Here is a 15,875-nt window from a genome sequence, read left to right on the forward strand (position 1 = left end):
TAAAATTTGAAACAATTAGTTAATTAAAAGAATTTTTGAAAAAGAGGAAGGTGATTTTCAAAAATTAGAGAGAGAAAAGTAGTTAGGTGGTTTTGAAAAAGATAAGAAATAGTAAAACAAACAAAAAGTTGATTAGTTAGTTGAAAAAGATTTGAAAATCAATTTTGAAAAGATAAGAAGTTAGAAAAGATTTTTGAAATTGATTTTGAAAAAGATATGATTTTAAAAAAATATGATTGAAAAGATATGATTTTTAAAAGATATGAATAAAAAGATATGATTGAAAAGCAATTTTTGAAAAAGATTTGATTTTTAAAATTAAAATTGATTACTTGACTAACAAGAAATTAAAATATATGATTCTAGAAATTAAAGATTGAACCTTTCTTAACAAGAAAGTAACAAACTTCAAATTTTTGAATCAATCACAATAATTGTTAGTAAAGTTTTCGAAAATTATGAAATAAAATTAAGAAAAATATTTTGAAAATCAATGTTAAAAATTTTCAAAAATATTTAAAAAAATAAAAAAGATTTGATTTTTGAAAAAGATTTTGAAAAGATAGGATTTTCGAAATTGAAATCTTGACTTGACCAACAAGAAACAACTTATTTTAAAAATTTTTGACTAAGTCAACCCAAAGATTTCAAAAATTATGAGAGAAATAAGGAGAAGATAGTTTTTTGATTTTTTTTACTTTTTAATGAGGAGAGAAAAAAATACCAAAATGACTCAAAACATGAAAATTTTTGATCAAACCCAATGATGCATGCAAGAACACTATGAATGTCAAGATGAACACCAAGAACACTTCGACGATCAAGATGAACATCAAGACTTATTTTTGAAAAATTTTCAAGAAAAGAAAACGTGCAAGACACCAAACTTATAATTTTTTCATGTTTAGACACTATGAATGCAAAAATGCATATAAAAAAATAACAAAAGACACAAAACAAGAAAATATGAAGATCAAACAAGAAGACTTGTCAAGAAAAACTTGAAGATCATGAAGAATGCAATGCATGAATTTTTTCGAAAAATGCACAAATTTTAAAAACATGCAATTGACACCAAATTTAAAAATTGACACTAGACTCAAACAAGAAACACAAAATATTTTTGGTTTTTATGATTTTTTTAAATTTTTTTGGATTTTTTTTCGAAAATAATTTTGGAAAAACGAAAAAGAAGAAAAATTTTGAAAGATTTTTGAAAATTTTTTTGAAAATAAAATAAAGGTTAAAACAAAAAGAAAATTACTTAATCTGAGCAACAAGATGAACCGTCAATTGTCCAAACTCGAACAATCCCCGGCAACGGCGCCAAAAACTTGGTGCACAGAATTTTGATACACAATGGCGCCAACAACTTGTACGCACAATTGTAATCTCACTCTTTTTCACAACTTCACACAACTAGCCAGCAAGTGCACTGGGTCGTCCAAGTAATAAACCTTACGTGAGTAAGGGTCGATCCCACGAAGATTGTCGGCTTGAAGCAAGCTATGGTCACCTTGTAAATATCAGTCAGGAAAATTCAAATGATTATGGAGTTTTAATAATTAAAAGATAAATAAACAGAAAATAAAGATTGAAATACTTATGTAAATCATTGGTGGGAATTTCAGATAAGTGTATGGAGATGCTTTATCCCTCTTGAATCTCTGCTTTCCTACTGCCTTCATCCAATCCTTCGTACTCCTTTCTATGGCAAACTGTATGTAGGGCATCACGGTTGTCAATGGCTACTTCCCATCCTCTTAGTGAAAAGGGTCCTCTACGGTTTCCCGCATGGCTAATTAGCTGTTGGTTCTCGATCGTGTAGGAATAGGATTTACTATCCTTTTGTGTCTGTCACCACGCCCTACAGTCGCGAGTTTGAAGCTCGTCACAGTCATCCCATCCCAGATCCTACTCGGAATACCACAGACAAGGTTTAGACTTTCCGGATCTCAAGAATGCTGCCAATGGATTCTAGCTTATACCACGAAGACTTTGATTTCACGGAATGGAAGGCTCTGTTGTCAGGAGAGGCAACCATGCCTCGTGGACCAGGAATCCAAGAGATACACACTCTAGCTTTCGTAGGTAGAACAGAAGTGTTTGTCAGGCATGTGTTCATAAGTAAAAATGGTGATGAGCGTCACGGATCATCACATTCATCAGGTTGAAGTGCGAATGAATATCTTTGAATAAGAATAAGTATGAATTGAATAGAAAACAGTAGTAATTGCGTTAATACCCGAGGAACAGCAGAGCTCCACACCCTTAATCTATGGTGTGTAGAAACTCCACCGTTGAAAATACATACGTGATGAAGGTTCAGGCATGGCCGTGAGCCCAGCCCCCAATACGTGATCAAAGGATCAAAAGATAATCCAAAGATGTCTAATACAATAGTAAAAAGTTCTATTTATACTAGACTAGTTACTAGTGTTATAGAAATGAGTAAATGATGCAGAAATCCACTTCCGGGCCCACTTGGTGTGTGCTTGAGCTGAGCATTGAAGCTTTCACGTGTAGAGGTCTTCCTTGGAGTTAAACGCCAGTTTGTAACTTGTTTCTATCGTTTAACTCTACTTTGCAACTTGTTTCTGGCGTTTAACGCCAGAATAGGGCAAAAAGCTGGTGTTAAACGCCATTTTGCGTCATCTAAACTCGGACAAAGTATGGACTATTATATATTGTGGGAAAGCCCTGGATGTCTACTTTCCAACGTAATTGAGAGCGCGCCATTTGGATTTCTGTAGCTCCAAAATTTTTATTTTGAGTGGAGGGAGGTCAGAATCCAACAACATCAGCAGTCCTTTGTGAGCCTCTGAATCAGATTTTTGCTCAGGTCCCTCAATTTCAGCTAGAAAATACCTGAAATCACAGAAAAACACATAAACTCATAGTAAAGTCCAGAAATATGAATTTTGCTTAAAAACTAATAAAAATATACTAAAAACTAACTAAATCATACTAAAAACTATGTAAAAATAATGCCAAAAAGCGTATAAATTATCCGCTCATCGTTCCTCTTCCTTGATTCTCATCCAAGAAATTGTTAAAGATCTCCAACTCAATGCGTCTGTGACCACCTTCACCTTCCCAGGGTGATAACTCATTTTGAAATCATAATCCCTTAACAACTCCATCCACCTCCTCTGACGCATATTAAGCTCTTTCTGATCAAACATGTACTTGAGACTCTTATGATCAGAAATAGACGCTAAACCTCACTCCATACCAGTGGTGCTTCCAAATCTTCAGTGCAAACACAATCGCATTCCAAGTCATGAGTTGGATAGTTTACCTCATTCGGTCTCAGCTGACGCGATGTTTAAGCCACCACATTCCGGTGTTACATCAACACGCAACTTAAACCCTTCAAAGAAGCATCACGGTATACTTCGAATGGTTCATGCGGTTCCGGCAAGATTATAACAGGTGCTGGAGTTAACTTCTGCTTCAAAGTTTGGAAACTCTTTCCACACTCCAATGTCCACACAACTAGCACTTCCCTTTTTCTCAACTTAGTCATCGGTAGTGTGGTGGACGAAATTGTGATCAACAATAATTCCAGGCACTGTTAGAGAAGCTTTTTCTTTCCACAACTCCATTCAACTTAACCAGCAAGTGTACTGGGTCATCCAAGTAATACTTTACGTGAGTAAGGGTCGATCCCACAGAGATTGTTGGTATGAAGCAAGCTATGGTCACCTTGTAAATCTCAGTTAGGTGAACTAAATTGGTTTATGATGAGTTCGAAAATTAATAAATAAATAGAAAATAAAAAGGGATAGAAATACTTATGTAAAGCAATAGTGAGAATTTCAGATTAGTGTGTGAAGATGCTGTGCTCCTCTCGTATCTCTATTTTCTTATTACATTCATCCAATCCTTCCCACTCCTTTCCATAGCAAGCTGTATGTAGGGCATCACCGTTGTCAATGGCTACATCCCATCCTCTCAGTGAAAACGTTCCTATGCTCTGTCACAGCACGGCTAATCATCTGTCGGTTCTCAATCAGGTTGGAATAGAATCCCTTGATTCTTTTGCGCTTGTCATCACGCCCAGCCTTCAGGAGTTTGAAGCTCGTCACAGTCATTCAATCCCAGAATCCTACTCGGAATACCATAGACAAGGTTTAGACTTTCCGGATCCTCATGAATGCCGCCATCTATCTAGCTTATACCACGAAGACTCTGTTGGGGAATCTAAGAGATATGCGCCCGGCCTAGAGTAGAACGGAAGTGGTTGTCAGTCACGCGCGTTCATAGGTGAGAATGATGATGAGTGTCACGGATCATCACATTCATCAAAGTTAAGTGTAACGTATATCTTGGAATAAGGATAGAAGAGAATTGAATAAAAAGTAATAGTAATTATATTGAAACTTGAGGTACAGCAGAGCTCCACACCCTTAATCTATGGTGTGCAGAAACTCTACTGTTGGAAATACATAAGTGAAAGGTTCAGGCATGGCCGAATGGCCAGCCCCCAAAACGTGATCAATGGCCTCATAAGATGAAGAATAAAACAAAACTGAGACCAAAGATGAAACGTGGTCAAAAGACGACTAAAACACTAGTAAAAAGTCTTATATATACTAAACTAGCTACTAGGGTTTACGTGAGTAAGTAATTGATGCATAAATCCACTTCCGGGGCCCACTTGGTGTATGCTTGGGCTGAGCTTGATCTATCCACGAGCTGAGATTTCTCTTGGAGTTGAACTCCAAGTTATAACGTGTTTTGGGCGTTCAACTCCGGATCATGACGTTTTTCTGGCGTTTAACTCCAGACAGCAGCATGTACTCGGCGTTCAACGCCAAGTTACGTCATCAATTCCCGAATAAAGTATGAACTATTATATATTGATGGAAAGCTCTGGATGTCTACTTTCCAACGCCGTTGAGAGCGCGCCAATTGGAGTTTTGTAGCTCCAGAAAATCTATTTCGAGTGCAGGGAGGTCAGATTCCAACAGCATCAGCAGTCCTTTTGTCAGCATTTTTCAGAGTTTTGCTCAAGTCCCTCAATTTCAGCCAGAAATTACCTGAAATCACAGAAAAACACACAAACTCATAGTAAAGTCCAGAAATGTGAATTTAACATAAAAACTAATGAAAACATCCCTAAAAGTAGCTTGAACTTACTAAAACTACCTAAAAACAATGCCAAAAAGCGTATAAATTATCCGCTCATCACAACACCAAACTTAAATTGTTGCTTGTCCCCAAGCAACTGAAAATCAATTAGGATAAAAAGAAGAGAATATACTATAAATTCCAGAATATCAATGAATATTAGTTATAATTAGATGAGCGGGACTTGTAGCTTTTTGTTTCTGAACAGTTTTGGCATCTCATTTTTTTTCCTTTGAAGTTTAGAATGATTGGCTTCTTTAGGAACTTAGAATTTCGGATAGTGTTATTGACTTTCCTAGTTAAGCATGTTGATTCTTGAACACAGCTACTTATGAGTCTTGGCCGTGGCCCTAAGCACTTTGTTTTCCAGTATTACCACCGGATACATAAATGCCACAGACACATGACTGGGTGAACCTTTTCAGATTGTGACTCAGCTTTGCTAGAGTCCCCAGTTAGAGGTGTCCAGAGCTCTTAAGCACACTCTTTTTGCTTTGGATCATGACTTTAACCACTCAGTCTCAAGCTTTTCACTTGGACCTTCATGACACAAGCACATGGTTAGGGACAGCTTGATGTAGCCGCTTAGGCCTGGATTTTATTTCCTTGGGCCCTCCTATCCATTGATGCTCAAAGCCTTGGATCCTTTTTACCCTTGCCTTTTGGTTTTAAGGGCTATTAGCTTTTTCTGCTTGCTTTTTCTTTTTCTTTCTATTTTTTTCGCCAATTTTTTTTCGCAAGCTTTCTTTTTCACTGCTTTTTCTTGCTTCAAGAATTAATTTCATGATTTTTCAGATCATCAATAACATTTCTCTTTGTTCATCATTCTTTCAAGAGCCAACAATTTTAACATTCATAAACAACAATATCAAAAATATGCACTGTTCAAGCATTCATTCAGAAAACAAAAAGTATTGTCACCACATCAATATAATTAAATTAAATTCAATGATAAATTCGAAATTCATGTACTTCTTGTTCTTTTGAATTAAAACATTTTTCATTTAAGAGAGGTGAAGGATTAATGGATTTTATTCATAGCTTTAAGACATGGTTACTACATACTAATGATCATGAAGTAGAGACACAAAACATAGATAAACACAACATTAAAAACCGAAAAACAAAAAGAAATAAGAACAAGGAATGAATCCACCTTAGTGGCGTCTTCTTCTTGGAGGACCAACAATGTCCTTAAGCTCTTCTATGTCCCTTCCTTGCCTTTGTTGCTCCTCCCTCATTGCTTTTTGATCTTCTCTTATTTCATGGAGAATGATGGAGTGCTCATGATGTTCCACCCTTAATTGTTCCACATTGTGGCTCAAATCTTCTAAGGAAGTGTTGAGTTGTTCCCAATAGTTGTTGGGGGGAAAGTGCATCCCTTGAGGCATCTCAGGGATTTCTTGATGATGAGCTTCCTCATGCATCTCTTGAGAACCGTGAAGGGTCTCTCTTGCTTGCTTCATCCTCTTCTTGGTGATGGGCTTATCCTCTTCAATGGGGATGTCTCCCTCTATGATAACTCCAGCTGAGTAACATAGATGGCAAATAAGGTGAGGAAAAGCTAGCCTTGCCATAGTGGAGGATTTGTCTGCTATTTTGTAGATTTCATTGGAGATGACCTCATGAACTTCTACTTCCTCTTCAATCATGATGCTATGAATCATGATGGCCCGATCCACAGTAACTTCAGATCGGTTGCTAGTAGGAATGATGGAGCGTTGAATGAACTCCAACCATCCTCTAGCCACAGGCTTGAGGTCCAGTCTTCTTAGTTGAACTGGCTTGCCTTTGGAGTCTCTTCTCCATTGAGCTCCTTCCACACATATGTCCATTAGGACTTGGTCCAACCTTTGATTAAAGTTGACCCTTCTAGTGTATGGGCGTTCATCTCCTTGCATCATGGGCAAGTGAAACGCCAACCTCACATTTTTCGGACTAAAATCTAAGTATTTCCCCCGAACCATTGTGAGATAATTCTTTGGATTCGGGTTCATACTTTGATTATGGTTCCTAGTGATCCATGCATTGGCATAGAACTCTTGAACCATTAAGATTCCGACTTGTTGCATGGGGTTGGTTACGACTTCCCAACCTCTTCTTCGGATCTCATGTCGGATCTCCGGATACTCATTCTTTTTGAGCTTGAAAGGGACCTCAGGGATCACCTTCTTCTTTGCCACAACATCATAGAAGTGGTCTTGATGGCTTTTGGAGATGAATCTTTCCATCTCCCATGACTCGGAGGTGGAAGCTTTTGTCTTCCCTTTCCCTTTTCTAGAGGATTCTCCGGCCTTAGGTGCCATTGATGGTAATGGAAAAACAAAAAGCTTATGCTTTTACCACACCAAACTTAAAATATTGCTCGCCCTCGAGCAAGAGAAGAAAGAAAAGAAGAAGAAGAAGAAGAAGAAAATATGGTAGAGAGGGAGAGATGGAGGTTCGGCCAAGGTGAAGAAGAGGGGGTTGTGTTGTGTGAAAATGAAGTAGAATGGAAGGGTATATATAGGGAGAGGGGGGTGTATGTTTGGCCATTTAGGGTGGGAATGGGTGGGAAAATGTTTTTGAATTTTTGAAGGTAGGTGGGGTTTATGGGGAAGAGTGGATGGATGTGAGTGGTGAAGGGGGTGATTAGGAAGAGGAATTGAGGTGATTGGTGAAAAGTGTTGGGAAGTGTGACATGGGGAATAGTCATCACAAAATAGGATTAGGAGGTAAGGTGGGAATATAGTAGGTGGGGATCCTGTGGGGTCCATAGATCCTGAGGTGATCCTGTGGGGTCCACAGATCCTGAGGTGTCAAGAAATTCCATCCCTGCACCAAATAGGCATGTAAATTGCCTTTGCACACCATTCTGGCGTTTAAACGCCGTGTGGTGCACATTCTGGGCGTTCGACGCCCATGTAAAGCATGTTTCTGGCGTTAAACGCCAGTTTCATGCTTGTTACTGGCATTCAGTGCCAGCTTTTCTTCTCTAGGCACATTCCTGGCGTTCAGCACCAGAATGTTGCTTGTTTCTGGCGTTCAGCGCCAGAATGATGCTCTGTTCTGGCGTTGAACGCCAGCCAGATGCTTCTTACTGGCGTTGAATGCCAGCCTGTGCTTCCTCCAGGGTGTGATTTTTTTCTTCTACTGTTTTTTATTCTGTTTTTAATTTTTATGTTTTTTTCGTGACTCCTCATGATCATGTACCTAATAAAACATAAAATAACAATAAAATAAGAATTAGATAAATAAAATTGGGTTGCCTCCCAACAAGCGCTTCTTTAATGTCAATAGCTTGACAGTGGCTCTCATGGAGCCACAAAGGTGATCAGGTCAATGTTGTATAGTCCCAACACCAAACTTAGAGTTTGGATATGGGATGTTAACACCAAACTTAGAGTTTGATTGTGGGGGCTCTTCTTGACTCTGAACTGAGAGAAGCTCTTCATGCTTACTCTCTTTTGTCACAGAGGGATGGCCATGTGCCTTAAACACAAGGTAATCCCCATGTTATTGAAGGACTAATTCACCTCTGTTGACATCTATCACAGCTCCTGCTGTGGCTAGGAAAGGCCTTCCAAGGATGATGTATTCATCCTCTTCCTTCCTAGTGTCTAAGATTATGAAATCAGCAGGGATGTAAAGGCCTTCAACCTTTACTAACACGTCCTCCACTATTCCATAAGCTTGTCTCAAGGACTTGTCTGCCAATTGTAATGAGAACAAGGCAGGTTGTACCTCAATGATCCCCAGCTTCTCCATTACAGAGAGTGGCATAAGATTTATCCCTGACCCTAGATCACATAGAGCTTTTTCAAAGGTCATGGTCCCTATGGTACAAGGTATTAAGAACTTGCCAGGATCTTGTTTGTTTTGAGGTAGAGTTTTCTAAATCCAAGTATCTAGTTCACTAATGAGCAAGGGAGGTTCACTTTTCCAAGTCTCATTACCAAACAACTTGGCATTCAGCTTCATGATAGCTCCTAAATATTGAGCAACTTGCTCTCCAGTCACATCTTCATCCTCTTCAGAGGAAGAATAGTCTTCAGAGCTCATGAATGGCAGAAGGAGATTTAATGGAATCTCTATGGTCTCTGTATGAGCCTCAGATTCCTTTGGATCCTTAATAGGAAACTCCTTCTTGCTTGAGGGACGTCCCAGGAGGTCTTCCTCACTAGGATTTTCGTCCTCCTCCTCCCTTGTGCATTCGGCCACATTGATCACATCAATGGCCTTGCACTCTCCTTTTGGATTCTCTTCTGTATTGCTTGGGAGAATACTGGGAGGAGTTTCAATGACTTTCTTACTCAGCTGGCCCACTTGTGCCTCCAGATTTCTGATGGAGGATCTTGTTTCATTCATGAAACTGAAAGTGGCCTTTGATAGATCAGAGACTAGATTGGCTAAATTAGAAGTGTTTTGTTCAGAATTCTCTGTCTGTTGCTGAGAAGATGATGGATATGGCTTGCTATTGTTCAGCCTATTGCGTCCACCATTGTTAAAGCCTTGTTGAGGCTTTTGTTGATCCTTCCATGAGAAATTTGGATGATTTCTCCATGATGAGTTATAGGTGTTTCCATAAGGTTCACCCATGTAATTAACCTCTGCCATGGCAGGGTTCTCAGGATCATAAGCTTCTTCAGAAGCTGCCTCTTTAGTACTGTTGGATGCGTGTTGCCATCCATTCAGACTTTGAGAGATCATGTTGACCTGTTGAGTCAACACTTTGTTCTGAGCCAATATGGCATTCAGAGCATCAATTTCAAGAACTCCTTTCTTCTGAGGTATACCATTATTCACGGAATTCCTCTCAGAGGTGTACATGAATTGGTTGTTTGCAACCATGTCAATGAGTTCTTGAGCCTCTTCAGGCGTTTTCTTTAGGTGAATAGATCCACCTGCAGAATGGTCCAATGACATTTTCGAAAATTCAGATAGGCCATAATAGAATATATCTAATATGGTCCATTCTGAAAACATGTCAGATGGACATCTTTTGGTCAGCTGCTTGTATCTTTCCCAAGCTTCATAGAGGGATTCACCATCTTTTTGCTTGAAGGTTTCCACTCTCAGCTTGCTCAGCTTTTGAGGAGGAAAGAATTTATCCAAGAAGGCAGTGACCAGCTTATCCCATGAGTCCAGGCTATCCTTGGGTTGTGAATCCAACCATATTCTAGCTCTGTCTCTTACAGCAAAAGGGAAAAGCATGAGTCTGTAGACTTCAGGATCAACTCCATTCGCCTTTACAGTCTCACAGATTTGCAAGAACTCAGTTAAAAACTGATAAGGATCTTCAGATGGAAGTCCATAAAACTTGCAGTTTTGTTTCATTAAGGCAACTAGCTGAGGTTTCAGCTCAAAGTTGTTGGCTCCAATGGCAGGAATGGAGATGCTTCTTCCATCAAACTTGGACGTTGGCTTTGTGAAGTCACCAAGCATTCTCCTTGCATTATTATTATTTTCGGCTGCCATCTCCTTCCCTTGTTCTAATATTTCTGAAAGGTTACCTTTAGATTGTTGTAACTTAGCTTCTCTTAATTTTCTCTTCAGAGTCCTTTCAGGTTCTGGATCAATTTCAACAAGAGTGCCTTTATCCTTGCTCCTAATCTGAGCAACAAGATGAACCGTCAGTTGTCCATACTCGAACAATCCCCGGCAACGGCGCCAAAAACTTGGTGGACGAAATTGTGATCAACAATAATTCCAGGCACTGTTAGAGAAGCTATTTCTTTCCACAACTCCGTTCAACTTAACCAGCAAGTGTACTGGGTCATCCAAGTAATACCTTACGTGAGTAACGGTCGATCCCACAGAGATTGTTGGTATGAAGCAAGCTATGGTCACCTTGTAAATCTCAGTTAGGTGAACTAAATTGGTTTATGATGAGTTCAAAAATTAATAAATAAATAAAAAATAAAAAGGGATAGAAATACTTATGTAAAGCAATAGTGGGAATTTTAGATAAGTGTGTGAAGATGCTGTGCTCCTCTCGTATCTCTATTTTCTTATTACATTCATCCAATCCTTCCTACTCCTTTCCATGGCAAGCTGTATGTAGGGCATCACCGTTGTCAATAGCTACATCCCATCCTCTCAGTGAAAACGCTCCTATGCTTTGTCACAGCACGGCTAATCATCTGTCGGTTCTCAATCAGGTTGGAATAAAATCCCTTGATTCTTTTGCGCTTGTCATCACGCCCAGCCTTCAGGAGTTTGAAGCTCGTCACAGTCATTCAATCCTAGAATCCTACTCGGAATACCATAGACAAGGTTTAGACTTTCCGGATCCTCATGAATGTCGCCATCTATCTAGCTTATACCACGAAGATTTTGTTGGGGAATCTAAGAGATGTGTGCCCGGCCTAGAGTAGAACAGAAGTGGTTGTCAGTCACGCGCGTTCATAGGTGCGAATGATGATGAGTGTCACGGATCATCACATTCATCAAAGTTAAGTGTAACGTATATCTTGGAATAAGGATAGAAGAGAATTGAATAAAAAGTAATAGTAATTATATTGAAACTTGAGGTACAGCAGAGCTCCACACCCTTAATCTATGGTGTGCAGAAATTCCGCTGTTGGAAATACATAAGTGAAAGGTTCAGGCATGGCCGAATGGCCAGCCCCCAAAATGTGATCAATGGCCTCCTAAGATGAAGAATAAAACAAAACTGAGACCAAAGATGAAACGTGGTCAAAAGACGACTAAAACACTAGTAAAAAGTCTTATATATACTAAACTAGCTACTATGGTTTACATGAGTAAGTAATTGATGCATAAATCCACTTCCGGGGCCCACTTGGTGTATGCTTGGGCTGAGCTTGATCTATCCACGAGCTGAGGCTTCTCTTGGAGTTGAACTCCAAGTTATAACGTGTTTTGGGCATTCAACTCCGGATCATGACGTTTTTCTAGCGTTTAACTCCAGACAGCAGCATGTACTTGGCGTTCAACGCCAAGTTACGTCGTCAATTCCCAAATAAAGTATGAACTATTATATATTGCTGGAAAGCTCTGGATGTCTAATTTTCAACGCCGTTGAGAGCGCTCCAATTGGAGTTCTGTAGCTCCAGAAAATCCATTTCGAGTGCAGGGAGGTCAGATTCCAACAGCATCAGCAGTCCTTTTGTCAGCCTTTTTCAGAGTTTTGCTCAAGTCCCTCAATTTCAGCCAGAAATTACCTGAAATCACAGAAAAACACACAAACTCATAGTAAAGTCCAGAAATGTGAATTTAACAAAAAACTAATGAAAACATCCCTAAAAGTAGCTTGAACTTACTAAAAACTACCTAAAAACAATGCCAAAAAGCGTATAAATTATCCGCTCATCATAGTGCAATCCGGAAAAATCCTTCAATGAATCTCTGGTAATATCCGGCTAAACCCAAGAAGCTTCTGACTTACATCACCATTGTCGGTCTTTTCCATTCCATCACCATTTCCATCTTAGAAGGATCTACAGTTATTCCTCCTTTGCTCACCACGTGACCTAAGAACTTCAATTCCTCCTTCCAGAACTCACACGTCGACAACTTAGCGTACAACTTCCGTTGCGTCACTCTGATTATCGTTATTAAGAAACCAAAAGTTTTCCTTAAACCAAATTTTGATTTTGTAATATTTGTCAAAACCTTTAAAGCAACTTCAATCTAAATGAGTCCATTGTTAAATCCTTATCGAAAGAGTCAAAAATTGTTTATTTGTAAATCAAACATTTTAAAGCATGATTTGTCTAAATTCATTGAAATCTTTAAATTAAAACTTGTCCATTTGAATCCTTTTTTGTTAAATTAAAATTTACAAACCAAAATCACAAGTGAAAAAAATATTAGGACTCACTTTTCCTTTTTAAATCGTATTATTTGATCAAAAGTTCCAATCTTTAGTTTCAAAACCAAATCATTCAAAACAGTTCATTCTAGACTAGGTCACTGTTGAGTTTTCAGAAAGGAGTCAAAATAGTTCACTCGAAAGTTGCCTACTTCAAACCATGATTTTCTTAAATTAAAACTTTTCAAATTAAATCTGTTTCAATAAGAGAAGTTGAAAACCATTTTCACATTTGAACAAAATCAGAGAATTCACTATTCGTTTAAACCATATCTCTTAAATCAGGAGTTCTGACTAATTCTCAAAACCGAATCATTTAAGCCAATGTTCCAAACCAGATTAGAAATCATTCTAAACCTTAAAACCACAAAATCATAGTTAAAAACCGTAAAGGCATCAGTCGGTACTTCGATTGCCACTAGTGATGAACCGTGCCCATCATCCATGCAGGGAACAAACAAGACTCCTAGTCATACCTGTAAATCATTCCGGCACGTCCACCCTAATTGTTCTCCATTACTAGTTCGAAACCCTCTGCTATACCACTATAATCCTTCTCTCCCCATGGTTTACTCCCAACACAACTCTAAGGTCTTGTAATCCTAACGACGACTTTGCAAAAGATATAACCAAGCTATCCTCAGGTCCAGGCAGTATAACACTCAAAACATACACTTACCTCTCGTCGGAGGATCTGACCCCGTCACATCACGTGCATCCAAAGCAAACACATGGCCTGACTGTTGATTCTGATCCTCCTCTCAGGTCTTCCCACGGCGACAATCCCTAACCAAATGTCATGGTATGCCACACTTGTAACATAACTTCTTACTCAACTGGCATGGCCCATTCGGATGGTAGTTCCCATGCTCTTGACATTTCATATCAGAGGAGTAAGCTCTTGACCGCTTCCTTTCACCATATTTCTTGAAGTTTTGTCCCCTTGGCCCAAGGTAATCATCTCGTTCCCTACTAGAGTTTCCTCCATGAGTGTTCCTTGATGAGGCTACCGTCCTTGCATATTCTTCAACAACCCTCGCATTGTCCACCAATTCAGAGAATCTCCTCATCTCCAATGGAGCCACAGCGTGTCTGATATCTTCCTTCAACCCTACTTCATATTTGATGCATTTCCATCCCTCATAGGACTCAAGAGTACCCTGACTTATCCTCGAGAACCTATAGAGTTCCTCAAATTTGCTGGTGTATTCTGCTATAGTCATGGACCATTGCTTCAGCTGTAAGAGCTCCAATTCTCTGGCCTCCCTTACTAACTCATGAAAGTATTTTCTGTAGAAAGCTTCTTCGAATAACGCCCAGATAATGTTTACGTTCTGTTGGTGTCACAGTCGGTGCTCCCCTTGCCACCATTGTTGAGCTTCTCCCACCAGTTGATAAGTCGCATATTCCACAAACTTGTCATACAGTACAGATTGAGTTTGCAATGCTCGCTCCATAGCTTGGAACCAGTTGTCTACTTCAGTATGGTTTGTCGAACCGTTGAAAACCAACAGGCCATCTTTCCAAAAAGTAGCTAAAGTCCTCGGGACACCACTCAAGCTGTCCTCAGCACCTTCTCTGTTTTTGTTTTCGCTTCCGGCTGGTTGGATTAACCTTCTCACAACTTGCAGAGTCACCGTAGCATTCGCTAGGTTCGCTATCACCACCATGAACTCGGCATGGTTATCAGCCAGTTGCTCATTCATACTCTCTCGTGAACATGCTTGATCTCGTCCGCGAGTGGCCATTGGGTTTCCTGTTTACAACAAACAATCGATATCGAGGTGATCAGTCCCAATATCAAAAGCCTAGTGTTTCAATTATCCCAAATAGCCACTCACAAACAAGCATGATATGAAATTTCAAGTAGATAACCTAAATAGCATGAAAGAAAAGACGCACAGAGTACGCAATGAAACACAATCGGTCCATCCCTCAGGCTCACGAGGACTAACCGCTTTGATACCACTAAATGTAACACCCTAATTAGCCTAAGCTTTACCTCGCATCGTAAAGCAAAAGTTAACTAGAGATTACGATAGTTCTAAGCTCAAACATATAATATATAGAAGGAATAATATAATCTGGAAGCCTGATGAAGGATATAGCAAAAAATAAACAAGATTTAAAAGCGTAAAACGAGCTAATGTAGCGTCTAACTTAAAGCTTAAGAAACAGATGTGATATAAATGAAGATAGTAGTTGGTGCACGAAAATTACTTCTCACTATGTAATTTCGCACAACTAACCAGCAAGTGCACTGGGTCATCCAAGTAATACCTTACGTGAGTAAGAGTCGAATCCCACAAAGATTGTTGGCTTGAAGCAAGCTATGGTTATCTTATTATTCTTAGTCAGGATATAATATCAATAATAATTTTTAGTTTTAATTGTAAAAAGTAAAAAAGCATGAAATAAATACTTATAATGCAGTAATGGAGAATATGTTGGAGTTTTGGAGATGCTTTGTCTTCTGAATTCCTGTAACATAATGCTTCCTCACTTTCAAACATGCAAGGCTCCTTCCATGGCAATCTGTATGTAGGGCGTCACCGTTGTCAATGGCTACTTCCCATCCTCTCAGTGAAAATGGTCCAAATGCTCTGTCACAGCACGGCTAATCATCTGTTGGTTCTCGATCATGTCGGAATAGGATCCATTGATCCTTTTGCGTCTGTCACTACGCCCAATACTCGCGAGTTTGAAGCTCGTCACAGTCATCCAATCCCAGAATCCTACTCGGAATACCACAGACAAGGTTTAGACTTTTCGGATTCTCAAGGATGCTGCCATCAATTCTAGCTTATACTACGAAGATTCTGATTAAGGAATCTAAGAGATACTCATTCAATCTAATGTAGCACGGAGGTGGTTGTCAAGCACACGTTCATGGATTGAGGAAGGTGATGAGTGTCACAGATCA

Source organism: Arachis hypogaea, chromosome 3 (genome assembly GCF_003086295.3).
Source record: "Arachis hypogaea cultivar Tifrunner chromosome 3, arahy.Tifrunner.gnm2.J5K5, whole genome shotgun sequence".
Classification (NCBI taxonomy): domain Eukaryota; kingdom Viridiplantae; phylum Streptophyta; class Magnoliopsida; order Fabales; family Fabaceae; genus Arachis; species Arachis hypogaea.